Source organism: Pantherophis guttatus, chromosome 4 (assembly GCF_059756535.1).
Source record: "Pantherophis guttatus breed Tessera chromosome 4, ASM5975653v1, whole genome shotgun sequence".
NCBI classification, from domain to species: domain Eukaryota; kingdom Metazoa; phylum Chordata; class Lepidosauria; order Squamata; family Colubridae; genus Pantherophis; species Pantherophis guttatus.
Window position 1 is genome coordinate 135,818,159 of NC_142066.1, and position 19,338 is coordinate 135,837,496.

Below are 19,338 nucleotides of genomic sequence, written 5' to 3' on the forward strand. Positions count from 1 at the left end.
ACTGACCATCTGGAATGTCCACTAAGCTTGAACTTCTGGAAGAAAGCTTCTCTGAATAGCAGTTGGCTCCAGATGTACATAAAAAATGGATTTTGCTGTCTGCCCTGCCTTGAAGTCACAGCCAGAGAAAAAGGATGCCAATAATTTTTCTTTTAGTTAATGAGTCAGTATTCAACCAATTCCTTTAATGGAACAGTTGCACAATTTTATAAGATTTGGGATCAATTTCTAAAATAAACAGTAATCTGAAGTACATGTCTAAAAATATTTTATAAGTTTTCCCATTCTTTTGAGAATTATAATTATTAGAGTATCATTTTTAATATCAAATAGTTATAGACATAGAAAATCCTTGGTACAGATAATCAAACTACAGTCCAAATGTGTGCAAATAAAGTCTCAAGTACTTCCACCCTCCCTAAGCTTTCTTAGTTTTCTGTTCTTTTCTTTCATTTAATAAAATGTGTGGCATTTTATTTATATGACAATAATGCTTCATAGCAAGGGAAATGTCCTAGAAAAGTAATTGTAAGAACCATCTGTAAATTAGACACTTGATACTTCCCACAGAGAAGAATGAAAATCTAGACACTGTAAATAATCAAATGTTAACTAGCAAATATAATCAAGACATTTGCTACAGAATTTGGTCTGTTAATTTCGAGACCAATAATTTCACATGGATTTTAAAAAGTATCTAGATATTATATGAAGTAAGGTCTTTTAGGTTTGTCTCAAGAAATAATACTCATTTTCTAGAGGGAAAAAAACCCTCTGATCATTGTAGAGAATTTTCTAAAATTAAAATGATTTAGAATTTAAAGGCCAAATCTGTTAGGACATCTACCACTAGAGATGGGGCATTTTGTTAAATCTGTAAACCGTTACCTAACATCTATTTGTCTAACACAAAGAATTAAATGTTCAAGAATGAGATGGAGACATCCAAATTCTGCATTTTTATTTATGTATTTATTTTTTGAAAACATTTGTATAACTTATAACCAGTTCTGAGTGTCTCCCAATTTTTTTTAACCAATTCCCAATCAATTTAATGAAAGAACATTTGCTTTTGAAATTTGTCTTAAAAAAAGACCTTTGGGTCATTTTTCATGTGTAAAATGTAGAATTCCTGCAATTATTTAATTATAATGAGGCCAAGATACATCCATGTGTGTGCATGCAAATGTCCTGTCCTTCATTGCATAATCATCACTTTGGGGATCTGCAAAGTATGATGCTATCTTTAGTTCAATTAATACCCAAAAGAACAAGTTCCTAAAATACTTCTTTCAATGTTTTTTTTCTCTCCAAATTGGGAAGTATGGATAACTAGGCAGATTTCAGAATAATGGAAATAGCTGTAATAAAGACAGAAATGTCAGCAGTGACTCTATCATGACCAGTGACAAAGTAAGCTCAAATTCTTTAGAGAATTTCTTTCTGAGTCACTTTTTGAACAGCCTGAGAATATGATAAAAATACAGAAGTAATTGTTTACTTGAGAAGACAACTATTGAGAAATGGCAAAGCAAATCCAATGCATTGCCTAAAATATGTTACAAAGTATGTATTTTGTCCAGTGCCAATATTATTCTCTATACCTGCCAGCATTGGCTGGCTTTGGGAATTGGCTGCACTGTCAAATTCCCATAGCTTCCTGCCAATCTGAGGCATGGTAGGAAATTTAATATGGAAGATGTTTCCCAGATCAACTCAGAAAATAAATATGTATCTGGAGAAATAGCTGGCTTCAATGCAACATGACAGCTGCAGAAAGTGGTGGTTGCAACTTCTGAGCTAGGATTATTGTCAATAACAGCCTGTCCCAACGTGGCACCTTCCAGATGCATAGGGACTATATAATTCTCAGAATTCATAGCTGTCAGGATCAAAGGTTATGCTGCTTGAGAACAGTGGAAAATGTATCCCTAGGACATCAGGTTGAAAAGACTGTCATAGAAGCCTGTGGCTTGCTGGTTTGAATTAACATGCCATGTGTCTTTTATGCTTACTTTTGCCTTCTGGTCCTTTCTCATTGATTCAGGCAGAGGAGTGATTCTTACTTGAAAATGCTTTTTTTTTGCAGGGTTAAAGTGATAACAACTTTTGTGTGACAAGAAGCAGGACTTTCTAAAAGGTCTCAAGTGAACCAAAGTTCAGAATTAATGGACATCTCATTCTTTGCATTTAAAAGCAGCAGAGTTCATAGTACAAAATCTTCTAATTCTCCTTTTCCTTATCTGCCTTCAGCAGATCTGAAAACAATAGAAAAGGAGCCAGAAAAGTCAAATTATTATGATTTTGGACAATAGCACAAGTGATTATTTTTTGATGAAAACTTTCTATCAAGAGAAAAATACATCCCCTCCTCTTCTATTTCTTTCATTGTTACAATAGTGCTAATGCTTTTCAGGATAAACATAATTGTTTTAGAGCCATATTATTTGCAACAAAGATATATCTGTTTTTAACAGGATCTCCTTAAGCTAATTCAAATTGTTCTGTCCATCATTTCAGAGCAATGCAGGATTTGTGCATTTGCCCACAGTACCTTGCCCACAGAGCTATAGGATTCTTGTCAAACTTTTCTGCTTTTGGTGTCCCAGTATGGGCTCTATGTTCACAGTCTTTCTGTTATAACAGACTTTTAAAGCTATTTTTCTTTTAAAATTCTTTTACCTACATAAACAACTATTATAATCAAGGACCTGACAAGTAAATGCTGATTTGGGAATTGCAAACTTGATAAATTCATCTTGAAATGGAGAAAATGAAATCAGTGTGTTCTTGTCCCTAATCACTAGGCAGGATTAAATCTGTGGGGGGTTAATGTATGTGGAGATGGATAGAGGAGGATGTGTTTTAAATCCTCAGACTAATGTATTGCTAAGTTATCCAGGCCAGGTGCATTGAAGTGAATATCCATTGGATTCTGGAGGCAGAAAAAAAAAGTATTTTCTTATTTGCCCTTGTTTATTGACTCGAAATAATACTGACTAATGCAAGATGTGCACACTGTTAAGTAGAGGGGAAAAAAGACAAAAAGATACAGATGTGCTGAAACAAAGATAGAAACAACTCAAACAAGATAGAAGATGACTGAGGGTAATTTTATAAAAGAATATCAGGTGGATTTTCCCCAGTGGTGACTTTAAAATTAAAATCATCGTCATCATCATCATCGTCATCATCGTCATCATCATTGTTGTCATCATCTTCATCTGATACTTTTATAAAGACAACAATGATATTTTATTGCTATATGTTAAAAGAGATGTTTTCAAAAAAGATAATTTGAAATGTAGTTAAGGTTAATGAATGTGGTTCATGCAGCCAGCCCAACATGAAAGAAAGATTGTAGTGATCCAGATACAATAGTCCTTAAAGAGTTTATTTCCTTGCCCTTGGCAAGAGGAGAAAAAGAGATCTTAAAGGCACTTCCACATAACTCTTTTGCTCTGTCTTCATCCCCTTCATCAATCCAGCTTGTAGAGGTCCATTGTCTTCAGTTCACAGAGAGCCAATCTCTTCTCCCTTAATCTGACGGACAGAAAAGCAAAACACTTTAGGGAAAGTAGGCAGAGCATAGTTTTTGGAAAACTTTCCAATCCCTTTAATTATAGCCATACTTTGGGGACACATGAACAGGAGGAAAAGAGGGTGCTTAGAATGAAGGAGAGGCCAACTCTATGAGCTACTGCCCAACCCCTTCCGCCACTGATGTGCTTTGGGGAAGATTTCCAGAAGCATTTTTCTCCACAGCCCCTGGACTGATCTGACCCATTTTCAAACTAGATCTTCTCTTGACATCTGCTTGAGTTTTGAAAAAAATAGAGGCTCCTGCTGACAGACATATGGATGGAGAAAATCTTGAACCTCATGATACAATTCCTTTCCAACATTCAATTCTAAATGCAGGCAAAGCATTCTAAGCCTGACTCTAAGCCTAACAGTTGCCTGTGCCTCTATTTTCTTCTGTAATAAAGTTAGATGGTGTGTGTGTCTTTCTTTGGGCTGTTTGTATATATGTGAGCACTGGAAAGAGCAGGACAGCCTGCATATATTACACTATGGATCACATGACCAAGACAAGGGAGAAGGCAAATGCCAAACATATGCCCAGCTGCCTCTCCAATAGGGATTGTTGGAGGAATTTTCTGGCCATTTCCAAACCTGATCTTATTTCGCTGGCAACTTTGGTCATCCAAATTTGGTCCCACTCTGCTTAGCTTTAGGAGTGCTATTCTGCTGAAGAGCAGACAGTCATGAGCCCCTTCACACATAGTCTTTCTTGTGGATTGGAAAGGGCAAAGAAGCAGGACTCAAAACAGTTTTGCACCCATGAGCCTCCATAGCTTCTGAAGAAACAAACAAACAAAAAATTCTTGCTGTCACATAAAAGACAAATGCTATTATGCTTGTTCTTCATGTTTCAGGAGAGGTTTGTTATTTTGGATACTAAAAAAAAAACCAGAGTGGCCTTTATAAGAGGAGCTACAGTATTCTGCTGTGAGAGTGCCATTTCTTTAATTCTATTAAAAAGCTTCTGCTAATTTTGGTGCTCTGCTATTAATTGCTAACAGTTTGCACACAGGCATTCTTTAAATTGCTCCCACCAATTGCAGAAGAAAGTAATGGCATACTTGTGCCCAAAGGCTGAGAACTAAGAGAAGACAATAGTTTAGTAGAAACTGTTTCTATAAGCAGGGAAAATTAGGATGGATAAATTATTACAGGGATTGTGAAACTAACTAGAAAGTCACTAAAAGTGCTAAGATTTGTGAGGAGAGCAGAGGAAATGGCCTTGAATGGCAGGAGGAAGAGTGGTTACCAAGATAGCGATCAGATAAAAGTGGCCTGAACCCAGGCCAAGGCTTGAATATGAGTAAACATCTCAAATTGGCCCTTCACTCCTTCACACAAGGAAAAAGGGAGGGACGGGAAGAAACACATTCAGGCTTGCAAAATTCTGTTACTGGAGCTTTACAAAAAAGACAGTGTTGACCCTCATGGGATTGGTTTCCATGACATAGTGAGCTGACATATTGAGTCTGTTGTTAAGATTGTTAGCTCATCTCTAACGTAAGTAGGTTGCAATATAAGCAATCCTTCAGTTACAACACTTATTTAGCAACTGTTCTACGTTATAACCACACTGAAAAAAGTGACTTTTGACCAGCCCTCACACTTACAATTGTTGCAGCATCCTCACAATCACATGATCCAAAATTTTGGCCCTTGGCAACCTGTATACTGTATATTTATACGATGATTACAGCATCACAGGGTTGTGGGATTGCCATTTGTGACCTCAGCTAACTTTTGACAAGCAAATTCAATGGAGACAAGTTGATTTCATTTAACAATTGTGTGATTCACTTAACAATTGCAGTGATTTGCTTAACAACCAGGGCAAAAACAGTCAAAAATTGAGTGTGACTCATTTAACAACCACCTTACTGAACAATGGAAATTCAAATTCCAATTTTGGTTGTGCACTGAAGATTACTTGTAGCCTTTGAGCAAAGGCTTGTGCTCCAACCACAAATTAGGAAAACTGAGCAAGCAGGAAAGCAGATCTCCACAATTTCAAATATTGGGGCCCCCCACAACCTCCAACTTCACATTGATTATGGATGGAGCCAGAGAAATGCTGATTTAGTCTATAAAGAAAAAAAGCAGTGTCAATCTAAAAGGACTGCTAAGAATATGTGGAGGAGCCCTGCCAGAAAAGAAATTGGTAGTTAGCAGCAAGGAAGTTGTCAGTGTAATTTTTCATGGAGAAATATAATTTGAATAGCAGCCTCTTGATGGTGAGTAGAAACATATTGAGATAGGCAATGTGTGGGTCATTGTTATGGCAACATGTAGCTATGGTGATATGGTGGTTTCAGATTCTGATTTTCCTTTGAATGTTTTGCAAGTACCAATCTCTTTCAGTATGGTTTGGAGATGAAGTAACTTGTGGAAGAGATGTAGCAGTAGCAGGAATTACCTAGGAGTTTCCCCAAAGCAGAAAGTGAGGTCAGGTTGTGAAGATCTTTTAAGAGAGAAGGTTTCACACTTCCATCTTTGCCCATTAATCAACCAATGGAACAGCTTGCCTTCAGAAGTTGTGGGAGCTTACTGGAAGCTTCCAAGAAAAGACTGGACTGCCGCCTGTCAGAAATGGTGTAGGGCTTCCTACTTGGGTGTGGGGTTGGACAAGATGACCTACAAGGTCCCTTCTAACTCTGTTAATCTGTATCTGTATGAATGACTATACATTTCCTGTTCAGGAATCTTATTAATTACTTCAGGAATGCGCTGATTGGTTTGTTCAGAAGACGAGTTGCATTATGGGGGACACTGGTTTTTGCACACAATCGGGCATGAATGTAGAAGCTATAATGGCATGTGTATCAAGACATCATTATATAGCTTGTTTGAAGTATATCATTTGTGTGATTATATCTGGACATATGACAGGTAGTCTTAGCCTTCCCATTACAGTTGTAAGTTGTAACAGTTTAAATGTGGGTCATCACATGACTGACAAGATTGTACAATCTATTTTGTGGTGGTCCTTAAGTGAACCACTATGGTCCTTAAGTAACTCCATGCTTATTAAGCAAACCCATTTTTGCTTTGGGGTATTTTTGTTGAAAATCAGAAGTAAAACGGAGTTTTCAGCAAATCAATGTAAATTGCCATCACATGCCCATGGGATACTGCAAATGTGAACTAGTTGCTGACCACCTGAAATGGGGTAGGGGGTTGACGATTAGAATTTCAGAACTGTATTGTAAATATCTTTTGGGGGAGGGAGTCTGTCAAACTTGAAATATTAGCTTGTAAATTGAGGACTACTTGCACTGTAACACCATGTCAAGCGCCAAAGAATTCAGAAGATTCAGGCAGTTCAAATGAGTATAAAGAGTTATTGCAAGTTTAGCTTTCTACAAGAATCTGGCCAAGTGACTGTTAAGGGAATGCATGGGAGTTAAGAAAGGAATTCAAATTGAACTGGACCTAAATGTCATGACTTATGACGTGTTTAAGCCCTCCCTCGGGCTCAGCCTGGTCATCTCCTACATATCATTTGTCAACTTCCCCTAATCTTCACCTTTTGTAGATTTCCCTAAAACAGAAGAAACAAGATTGAAACTTGCTACTTATATGAGAAGAACATATTTTAAAATATTAACAAATGATAGGATAACTGTATTCTTAAGCTTTGAGAAGGAATCATTAAAAATAAAAACAAAACCTCTGTAAATAGCTGACCTCCCAAATTTCTCCTTCAGGTGCATGGACTGAAGCAGCAAAATTCATGTGATGTATTCCAATATAGGTATCCTTCCCCTTCTCCTGTTTGTATCAGAGAAGCAGAGAATGGATATGGATTTGTTCCCAGCACTAGCAACATGCAAACAGCCCAAAAGTATTTTAGTCTCACATGGCTGTTTACTGGAGACCTAGAAGTCATCATTGTTCAATAAAAAGACTTCAGAAGATGGTCTCAGAAAGAAATGGTTGAACTGCAATGCCTAGCTGACATTATGCTTGAACTCTGGATTTCTTTTCAATGTCTGATGCGTTGCAGAGTTAAAAAGATACGATTGGCAACTGCTGTACAAAGTTTGTTCCATTCTTCTCTTACATATTATTTGAGCTCCAACAGAGCTCAAATAATATGTATTAGCATTCAGTGTTATCGTTTGCATTTCACAGTATCTTGATCCCAGAATAATAACATAAATCCTGGTCAGATACAAGAAGTGACAAATAGAAATAGTCCTTGTCAGTGGTGAAATCCAAATTTTTTTACTGCCGGTTCTGTGGGCATGGCTTGGTGGGCGTGGCAGGGGAAGGATACTGCAAAATCTCCATTCTCACCCCACTCCAGGGGAAGGATACTGCAAAATCCACTCCTGGAGGAAGGATATTGCAAAATCTCCATTCCCACCCCACTCTTGGGCCAGCCAGAGGTGGTATTTGCTGGTTCTCTGAACTACTCAAAATTTATTTTATTATTTATTTATTTATTTATTTATTTTATTATTTATTTATTTATTTATTTATTTTGTCAAGCATATGTAAGATAACAGGTAAAAGTATAAACATAATTTGAATACATGAAAAGAGTAAGTAAAAAGGAATATTAGGACAGGGACGGTAGGCACACTGGTGCACTTATGCACGCCAGTTCTCCGAACTGCTCAAAATTTCCACTACCGGTTCTCCAGAACCTGTCAGAACCTGTTGGATTTCATCCCTGGTTCTTCTAAAGAAAGCGGAAAAGAAGCATGTGGTTTCAAGAGTTATAAAATTATATATTTGTAATTACTGAAATTTGTAATTTGAGCTAAATAGTTCAACTTGTAGCTCTGTGCATGCCAACTTAAAAGTAAGGCCCATTGAGTTTTATAGCACTGGTATTGTGGATACTTAGGCTTTTATAATTAGTCTTTTTCTCAGATTTCATTAACTGCAATCCATTTACTAAATATAATCCTAACCAAAAATTAAACTCTATCCAAAGATTCTTTAATGAGAACCAGTTTAGTGTAGTGGTTAAGTGACTAGGCTAGAAATGGGGCAAGTATGAGTTCTATTTCTACCTTAAGCACTAAACCAACCTGGTGGCCTTGGTCCAGTCATTCTTTCTCAGCCTTAGGAAGCAGACAATGGTAAATCACTGCTAGAATCTTGCCAAGAAAACTATAGGGACGTATACAAGCAGTTAAAAAAAAAAAAGAGGTTACATTTTGTTGGCAAGATAAGGAAGGCTCCCCAAGGCCCTTGGGTGGATATGAGTATAGTAGTGCCATGTGGCAGCCTTTATGCACCGAGTATCTGCAGGGTATGATAAAAAATCATCAAGATGAAGACCATTGTGGTGTGATCATTCATTTTTTATGAATGGAGCTTTGATTGCAGTATAATGGCCACCAATCTTGACTTTTTTGACCGTAACCTGCAGACAATCATGATTTTGGCTGACTTCTGAGAAAACAAGTTTTCCCTATATCTTTGCTGCCATCTAATGGAATATTGGTTGCTGACTTCAGTTTGTGTGTGTGTGTGTGTGTGTGTGTGTGTGTGTGTGTGTTTGTACACATTCATATGATACAGCCTTTAGTATATTTTTATGCACTTCCGCCCAAACCCAGGAATACTATACTATTCAAATCTATACCTTTGAAAATTGAAATACTGATATATCAAGCAACCAGATAAATAATACAGACAGTTAATTAGTTCCAGACTGTATGTGCCTCTGGTGTGTGTTCTGGTATGTACTTTTTTAAAAAAATAGCAGTCGACATGTTAATTATTTGTTTACCGTGGCATCTTCTGCATGGTAATGATCCCTGGGTGACTTCGATTAAAATGTACATGTTAGGCATCGTAAGTTAAGATTTCCTGCTGTTTCTCTGCAGAGCCTTCTTGATTAAAGAATGAAGGGGTCTTTTCCCATTAGATGGAAGGCAAGCCAAGCAGTTCCTTTCATCTCTGTTACCATGGCAGTTTCAGATCTCTTCCAGCCCAGCATTGAATATTTTTTCTTTGACAACTTAAAATAGCTTGATTTGACCTGTGCGAACTGCAGAAATTCTGCCCTCTGCTGGAAAGAAAATGTTGTGGCAAGATGGGAGAGAGGCAATTCCAGGAAGTAGGGCATGTGTCAGAGTTTCAAATAATACCCCCAACGCAAGAAAACTCGAAGCTTGAATTTCTTCAAAGTTTCATTTTATTAGAGATGTCATATTGGCACATCTGGGAAAACTCGAATCTGAAAGTTTCCAGGTTTTCCCCACCCAAAGGAAAGTCCAAGTCGCTGCCTAACACCCACAAGTCCATCACATGTATGAAAGCAAAGCAAAGCAAAGCACTGTCCCAACTGTCCCAGCCTCCTAGGTGCAGGGCAAGATGTCCTTGACTACCTGAGAAAAGAATGTTATTATGACTATATACCACCCATGTTCCATACAACCCCCCTCCCAATTTCTCACAGCTGTAAATGTGGCAGGCCTGAAGGCCCAATGCAAAAGATGGTTTCCAGGTCTGACAGTATGAGGTTAAAAATATTAAAGGTTTTCTAGGCTAACAAAGCTTCTATCTGAACCCTTCTTTTTAAAAACAAATCCTAGTTCAGGATTCAGCACACTTCATCTTGTTCTCTGTCTTGTGGTGGAATTTCTGGCAAGCTCAGGAAAATGTAGGTAGAATATAAACACTGCCCAGAGCTTCTCTGTCTATTATCACAATTTTCTATTTCTAGTGCAAAAATAGACTGAATAAAGCACCTGTCTCTTGGTGAGAAGCAGGCTTAGAACTGGACATTTCTTTTTTCAACCATTTAAGTGAAACAATGTGAATGAGTTTTAGAATAAACCCAATAAAGTTCTTCAAAGCTGTTCCAGGTCTGGCAATAGAGTTTCCAACTACGATGGCATAATTGCCAGCAGCACAGTGTCATCTATAGCAGCAATGTGTGTGCTTTGGACTAGGGCCAGGCATTAGTCATTTTCAGTCCTGCCAGGCATTTTACAGACACAGCTGTTTTTGTTTAATTTTCTAGGCATTCTTGGTTTTACAGGCTGAGGAGGCTTTACAGGCTAAAATCTATGAGCTTCGTAGCAATATTATTGGTGACGAATAGTCTATTTGAAGAATATTTTCTGGAAACACCCTCATTCCTCTCTAGACTTGGACATTTTATTTAAAATGACAAAATGAGCACTGTAACAATTGGCTCTATCTCACACCCTGACTTTGGGAGGATGTACCTGTGGCACGAGTCAACCGTGGGAGTATCTGTGGCATGAGTCAACCATGGGAGACTACAGTTCTCTCACATTCCCATCTGCTGTACTCAGAACTAATCATTTCCCTAAAGACCTGCAACCATCCTAACAAGCATCTCTCTGAAGGAATCATTAGAACAACATATTCTGAAGTGAGTGTAATACCTACATCTACAAACAATCAACAAGATTACTACAATGTGCACCATCAATCCCAGGGGTGTCAAACTCTATTTCTTTGAGGACCTCATCAGGGTTGTGTTTGATGTCGGGGACCAGGGTGGGCATGGCCAGGGTGGGTGTGGCCACAGCTCGATGTCACTCGTGTTGGGGGCACATGTGGTGGTCCAAGTGCTCTGCCAGTGAAAACGGCCTCCTGCAACCCTCTGCCAGTGAAAATGGAACTTGGGAGGGCCGTGTGCGGGAGAGGCACGGTGGGCCAGTCATTCAATGTTTCCAGGGCAGCCCTGGGAACCAATTCTAAGCACCCCGCGAGCCTTGAGTTTGACATCTCTGATCTATCCAAATCACACATATAGTTACAGCAAGTGGCAAAGTGTTCCAAGCAGTAGGAAATATAGTTCCTTCAGCCCAAGTCATCAGCAATTACACCATAAACGTAGCAGTTATTCTGATATGAATTAGATATGTGTTTATGGAGAAGAAAGATTCTAGTTGGCATGTCAGTTATAGATGTTTTCAATTTCTATATTTCTATTACAACTAGGAGGAGTACTAATAATCTGATACCAAAGCAATGTCACTAAGCAGGAGAATTTAGAGTATAAGCATTACAGAGTCTAAAGAACCTTTTCTTTTATGGATCTATATAGAACTGTATTCTAGGAAGTTTGTGCATTGATTTAAGAGAAGGAAGCTTTCATACAGAAAAAAATAATAGGGAAAAAAAAGAATTTTAATGCTAGGACAAATGCCTGAATGGTGTTGTGATCTAGGCTTACTGACTCATTACAAGACACAATTAGTCCCAAACAAACCTATTTTATTGTAACAGCTGAGAATTACATTCATTCCCAGATGAGTCCCAATTAGTTGCAAAACAAGTCCTTCGGAAAAAGTCCTTCGGGATAATAACCAACCTTTATCTTTTTTTGACACCCTACCAAAGGCCTTACTTGGCAAAGCCCTACAAAGTTCAGAAATAAACAAGAGATGCTGACTGGAAACAGAGTTAGCAACATTGCTTTCCTGCAAAAAGGCCCAAGTGCCTTTGTTTCTCTTTAAGCTTTATGGGAGGGGCCAATCATCTCCTGGCCTTACTACCGAGTTGTTCCTTTTGCTTTAGCTGTTCTTGCCTTCTGGTAGCTCTGCGCATGCATGCACTAGGATCAGGCTCCTCCTGTTCCTTTGCCTCTCTGCTGTCTCTGCTCTGGGGCTCTGGAGTCTGCGCATCACTCCCAGATGGCCCTGCCCCCATCTCTGCCTCTCACGCAGAGGCCTTCCCCAGACTCCAGGACTGGCCCATGTTCCTCCCCAGCCTCCTCTCTGTCCGACTCTGCTGCCAGCTCTGCAGGCTGCTGACGGACCACAACAAATGGGTTATCCACTGAAGCAGTGATGTCCAACCATTCCAGCTCTGTGAACTGGTGATGTCGGTGCTACGGGGGGAGAGGGGATGGTTTCACATGTGTACTTGCTGGTTGTGCAAATGGAGCTTGGCACACTTGTCTGCTCGCTTGCTGCTTGCGCTGCCCAATTCACAAAGGGCCACCCCCAATACCGGGCTGTGAACCAGGGGTGAGGAGTAAGGGATGATTGTGAAGATACAATAGTATAGCTATCACTTGTTTTTATGGGAAATTTCTGGTATAGCACTGACACACAATGTGAACCATTGTGTTTTGGTATCCATATATTATTATGTCTATAGCTATGGTTATAAGGCAAAATCATTATAAATATATCCGTAACATTAGCAGTATAATCTCATTCATTATCCAGCAAACATTTGTAACCCAGTTCAATCACAGATTCTAAAGATCTTTAGAGTTTCATTCAGGAACTTTGTGTATTTAAATGGAACAGAAAAATTTTCTGCAAACCACCAAATTAGCCCACACTTAGCCTCTGCTGTACTTGCAAGATGTGTAACTATGGACTTATTACTGCTAATTAGTTGTTAACCTTCAGATGTGCTTCTGAAGACATGCTATTATATGAACAGATAAAACCTAGACCAAATGACAACCCTTTACTCTTTCCTTTCAAAATAATACTTCCTTTCAAAAGTTAAAAAAAAACACTGCATACATATTTTAATAAAAGAAAAGGCCTCTTTTCCAAAGATTATTGTATCAATATAGTTCATGGTGACCCTCAACCTTTTATGCTGTAATGCAACAGCAGACTTGTTAATTAAATTCAGGGGGAAATATCACACTATGGTGCACTCTGGAATTATTCTAAATTGCTAAAGTTTCACAATGGCATTTATAATATAAGATTCAAAAGTATCATATTGTAGATACTTTTTCTAATAGAACCGAACATTATTACTTTTCTACTACAGCATTGTAGGCACAAAATTGTGAAAACTGAGATGGTTCAATGAACATAAAGGACTTTAACAGCAAGCATTGGTAAGTAAAGTTAAAGGTTCCCCTCGCACATATGTGCTAGTTGTTCATGACTCTAGGGGGAGGTGCTCATCTCCATTTCAAAGATGAAGAGCCAGCACTGTCCGAAGACATCTCCATGGTCATGTGTGTTACAGATGAAAATACCTAACCTGATATCTGTTAATATGTGTGCTTGTTTATATGTCATTGTGTGATGTCATTGTGTCACTTACCATTGGTTAGTACTTACCATTAGCCCCGCCTTCTCTGTATATAAGTTCTTGCTCCTCCCAGATTAGTGCCTGTCTAATTGTGTTCCTGAGGAAGAAAAGAAATAAATATTACTATTACAAGAAAGCCTACAGTCTCTTATATATGGGCCTAACCAGGATAACCAAACTAGCAACAAATTGGTAGCAAGAGGATGGTTTGGTAGGCCCAACCGAACATAAAGATGCAAGACTCACATAACGACAAAAGAAGACCTGCCACCAGATACATAACGAAAAGAATGGCAGCTCAACTAACTCCTGACAAATATACACCACTTGAAAATATTAAGAAACAAACGCAATTACAAGAAAATGAACTGCTAACACCAAACAAAGAAGATGAGGTAAAAAGAAAAATACTAGAATTAATAGAAACAACTACAGCTGAATCAAATCTGCTTGTGAAAATCCGCAGCATAATAAACGACCACGGAACAGCAGCAGATAACGAAAATAACAAACAAGAAAACTGCAAGGTAAGAAATTCAACCCCTGACTTCAAAAATGACACCAAAGATGGCGACAGCTTCCCGCCTTTTTCATGGCAGCCATCTTACCCACCTAATACCTCTAAAATGCCTGACCAATTACTAAAAGAATTCCAAACCTCAAACTACGAAATAAAAAACAAAACCTACCAAGAAGATGATTACCCGAGTCCAAAAACAAATAAAAAACAATTATTTAAACAAAACAAAGCTCAACCTACTGAAGTAGAAATAGACAATGCTATACAGGTGCTAACTGCAGCACTCGGGACTAAACTAACAATACCAAACAAACAACCAGAAAATGAAATAGAAAATTCTAAACTACCATCTACCAAAGGCCAAAAAGAAATAGACTGTCTAAAGAAAGGCCTAGCCACCCGAAGAAAGACAAGCTGGCAATCATACTTACCTACTGAAGAGCAGCTCCCTGAACAACCCGGCTCCATTGGCAATGGCGGCCCGCCTCAAGCTCCACTTACTGACGACCTCAGAGAAGACTCCCCGATGAGCAGAGCAGCACCCCAGGCATTCTTCAGTCACCAGAGGCCCTCCGGAAACAAAGCAGAGCAACAGAAGGCCGTCTGGGACTTCACCCCAGGAGCTGCAGACACAGGAACCTCCCTCATCGACTGCTGGAGAAAAATGAGGACTGAGCATGCCCAGAACGAGCCTGCAAAGAAAGAAGGAAACATAAATACAAGTCAGCGCAACATAGAGATAAGTAAATACAGACATACATCTACCATACCCAGGCCTTATTGTGAGTATGCTAAGGTCTTAAATCATGGACAGCTACTAAACATGAATAACACCTCACTACACTCAGGGACAATACCTCCAGACTTTATAAAATTGAAATTAGATGGAAGCAACTTAATGGAATGGGATCAGTGTTTACAGATTGTATATATGAAAGAAAATGTTTTATTTTTTATTGATAACCCACCAAATAAGCCTTGGACCTATGAAATAGACTGCCTCCACCACAAAGCATACTATATGTTAATTGTTTCTATTTCCCCAAGTATACTCCCCAGTATAGAGCATAATTTAACTGTATTTGAAGTATATCAAAAATTATTCAGACTGTTCTATAGCAAAAATGTAGCCACTACCACAAAAATCTCTAGGGAATTCTATTCTGCCAAACTAAAACATGATACATCCATGAGTGAGCATATCTTGAATTTAAACGCTGTAAGAGCAGACCTTATTCAAAGGGGAGAAACCATTTCTGACAACACCATGAAAAGCATTATAATTAACTCACTAGATCACAGCTGGGATAACTACATTACACTAATAGATAACCTAAGTATAGAGCAAATTACTTTAGAAAACCTTACCAATAAGCTTATTACTGAAGATAGACTTAGAAGAGAGCGATATACACAACAAAGAGAAGGTAGAAATCAAAGAAGGACTGATTTCAGGGCCAGAGACAGATACCCACATGAATGTCTCACATGTGGATCTGAAAGACATCAGAGTAGAGACTGTCCCAAGAATATAGGATACAGTGACTCATATAAACACAAGGATAGAAGAATACACTTTTTAGACAGAACCTCCCCAGATTACAGGTATAAGAGAAGAGAATCACCACACTCTAGAGAAAGACAAACATACAGAAATAACCCTAGAGAAAATAAGAAAGGATCACTATATGGAATAAGAAATAATAACACTTTGATATCTGATTCACTCAACACCTGGCTCATAGATTCAGGAGCCACATGCCACACAACTCATAATAGAGAAATATTAAGTAACTTCACTGAAAAGAAATATTATATTAAAGTAGCAAACCAAAATAGAGTCCTAGTGAGAGGAATAGGAGACACGCATATAAAAGGTATAGGAAAAATAGAGGGGGTACTATTTGTGCCCGAAATTCCAAATAACATATTGGCAACCCTAAAGTTAAGCTTAGACAATGCAATAGAAACCACTTTCAGAGGTGGAAAGGTATTCATGACTAAGAACAACAGAAACATAGGTAAACTATTTACAAATGATGGACTAACATACCTACTGCCACAAGATAACGAACTAGTCTATGCAAACTATCAATTAAGAAACAAAAAACCAAATTCAGATAGCCATGATGAAAATAATGATAAGAATGCATCAAACACTGATACTAATATGTCTGAAAATTTAAACAATGGAAAACCTATTCACGATAATTGTAGTCACTTACTCCACAGAAAGCTAGGACACGCGAGCTTTCCAGTCATACGAAAAATGTTAGAGTGTTCCGAAGATTTAAAAATAAAGAACTGTAAAAATTACTTAGAATGCTCTGTATGCAATTCTTCCAAAATTAAAAACAAGCCAAAACCCAAAAAAGCCACCCGCACCACACAATCAACCTTTCAACTAATTCATATGGATGTAGTAGGCCCATTAAAACCTTCAATTAAATACAAAAAAAGATACTTCCTGACCATAGTCGATGACTATAGTAGATTTGGTTTTGTATACACCCTTAACCACAAAAGTGAGGTTTTCAAAAAATTTAAGGAGTTCTTTAAAATGGTAGAAACACAATACAATACCAAAATCAAACAAATAATGACTGACAGGGGGTCGGAATTCCTATCCAACGAATTTTCAATTTGGCTAAAATCACAAGGAATATTGCACTTTAAATCTTGTCCATTTTCCCCATTCCAAAATGGAGTCTCTGAAAGGAAGAATGGTTTGCTACAAACCATGGTTAAATGTGTGTTAGATGATGCTGGTTTAAACCAGTCATTCTGGGCTGAAGCCCTTAATTATTCCAATTACACTATAAATCGCTTATGGTCCAGTACAATCAATAAGACCCCATACGAACTCATGTATGGAAGGAAACCAAAAATTGGGCATTTACACGTATTTGGTGTATCTGCTGATGTATATGTGCCCTCACAGTTAAGACGCAAAGGAGAGAAAGTATCCAAAAGACTGATATTTATGGGGTACGAATCAGGAACCAAGGGATATCGCTTCATTGATAAAAATAATCACTTCATTGTATCCAGATCTGCCGTGTTTCATGAACACATGAACTGGTCAAAATTACATCTCAATGAAATTTACCCAGAATCAAAAAATATTACACACACGCACGCAAAACATCACACATCAGATACGAACCCCAAATCCACATCTACTAACAGAATCAAATGCCCAGTAATAGTTAATGATGAATGGAAAAAAGGACACCCCACTTTGAAAGTAGATCAATTAACCGAAAAAGAAGCTAAGTATATGCATAGCGATGAACATCCCCAGAATAGGCCCATTAGATCCAATAGGGGCATAATTCCTAAAAGATTAGATGATTACGTACTGTCTATCCAAGCTAAACACCTGACTCCTAACACATATGATGACATACTTAAGCTACCCCTAGAAGAAAAAAGTAAGTGGGAGGAAGCAATGAAAAAAGAGATGGACAGTTTGAGAGAACTAAATGTATATACACCAACAGACCTGCCCACTGAGAAATCCCCTATTGGCACTAGGTGGATCTATAAAATCAAGGAGCTAGAGGATGGTAAATTCCTATACAAAGCCAGGTTGGTGGCTCAAGGCTTTGCCCAAAGATTTCCGGATGACTATGAAGACACTTATTCCCCAACCGTTAGATCAGAAAGCGTGAAAACAGCACTAGTGTTAGCTTCTATCTTAAATCTGGAAGTATATCAATTTGACGTGCAGACAGCCTATCTGCACGCTGATCTAGATAAAGAAATTTATGTGAAAGCACCCCCAGGAAAGGATACAAAAAAGGGAGAAATTTGGCTATTAAACAAGAGCCTTTATGGACTAAAACAGTCCGGTAAGCGGTGGTATGAGTGCTTATCAAAGATACTTAAAAATATGGGTTTTGTAGCTACTTCATCTGATTTTTGTTTTTTCACAAAAAAAAATAATGATTCTATTGAATATGTTTTGATTTATGTTGATGATATATTGTATTTTGGACACGACAAAATTAAATGTGATAATTTCGCTGAACAACTAGGCAAAAATTTCAACTTAAAAATATTAGGAAAGGTAAATAAGTATCTAGGAGTCCAAATTGACAAAACAGATAAGGGGTTCAAATTATCTCAGAAAGACAAGATTATGGAACTCATACAAAAATGTAATTTAATTAATTCAAAAATTTGTGATACTCCTATGTCAACTGATTTTTATAGGAATGTGTATAATGAGTACGAACCATTCAAGGATAACACGTTATATCGATCAATTATTGGGTCCTTATTATACATATCTAATTGGACCAGGCCTGATATCACCCTTGCTGTAAATTTGTTGTCAAGACATGTAAGCAATCCTAACTCATACCACTGGGAAGGAATTAAGAGGATTCTAAAATATCTAAAGTCTAGCATTGATATGTGCTTATTCTTAGAACCATTCATTTCTGAAAAACCAACTTTGACCTGCTACGCTGATGCTGATTGGGCTACTGATTCAAAAACCAGAAAAAGTACTTCTGGATATGTTTTTCTTATAAATGGCTGTGCGGTGCACTGGTACACAGGCAAACAGAATTTAATTGCCACTTCCACAGCGGAAGCCGAATATGTTTGTTTATCCAAAGCGGTCAACAATCTAACTTGGTTCGATGACTTGTTAACCAATGTGTGGGATGAACCTGTTTATCCAATTATTATCAATGAGGACAATAAGGCAGCAATTGATATATCAGCTTCCGAAGCAATAGGTCAACGATCTCGACATATCGATATAAAATATAAACATGTAAGACAACTGTCAAGTATAGGATTTATTAAAGCTATCCATTGCAATACTAGTGAACAAATTGCTGATATCCTCACTAAGCCATTGCCAACCAAACAACATATGTATTTGACTTCCAAACTTGATGTGCATATATAATCTTAATAACCCACCATTAGTTAGGTATTTTAGAGGGGGATTTGTTACAGATGAAAATACCTAACCTGATATCTGTTAATATGTGTGCTTGTTTATATGTCATTGTGTGATGTCATTGTGTCACTTACCATTGGTTAGTACTTACCATTAGCCCCGCCTTCTCTGTATATAAATTCTTGCTCCTCCCAGATTAGTGCCTGTCTAATTGTGTTCCTGAGGAAGAAAAGAAATAAATATTACTATTACAAGAAAGCCTACAGTCTCTTATATATGGGCCTAACCAGGATAACCAAAC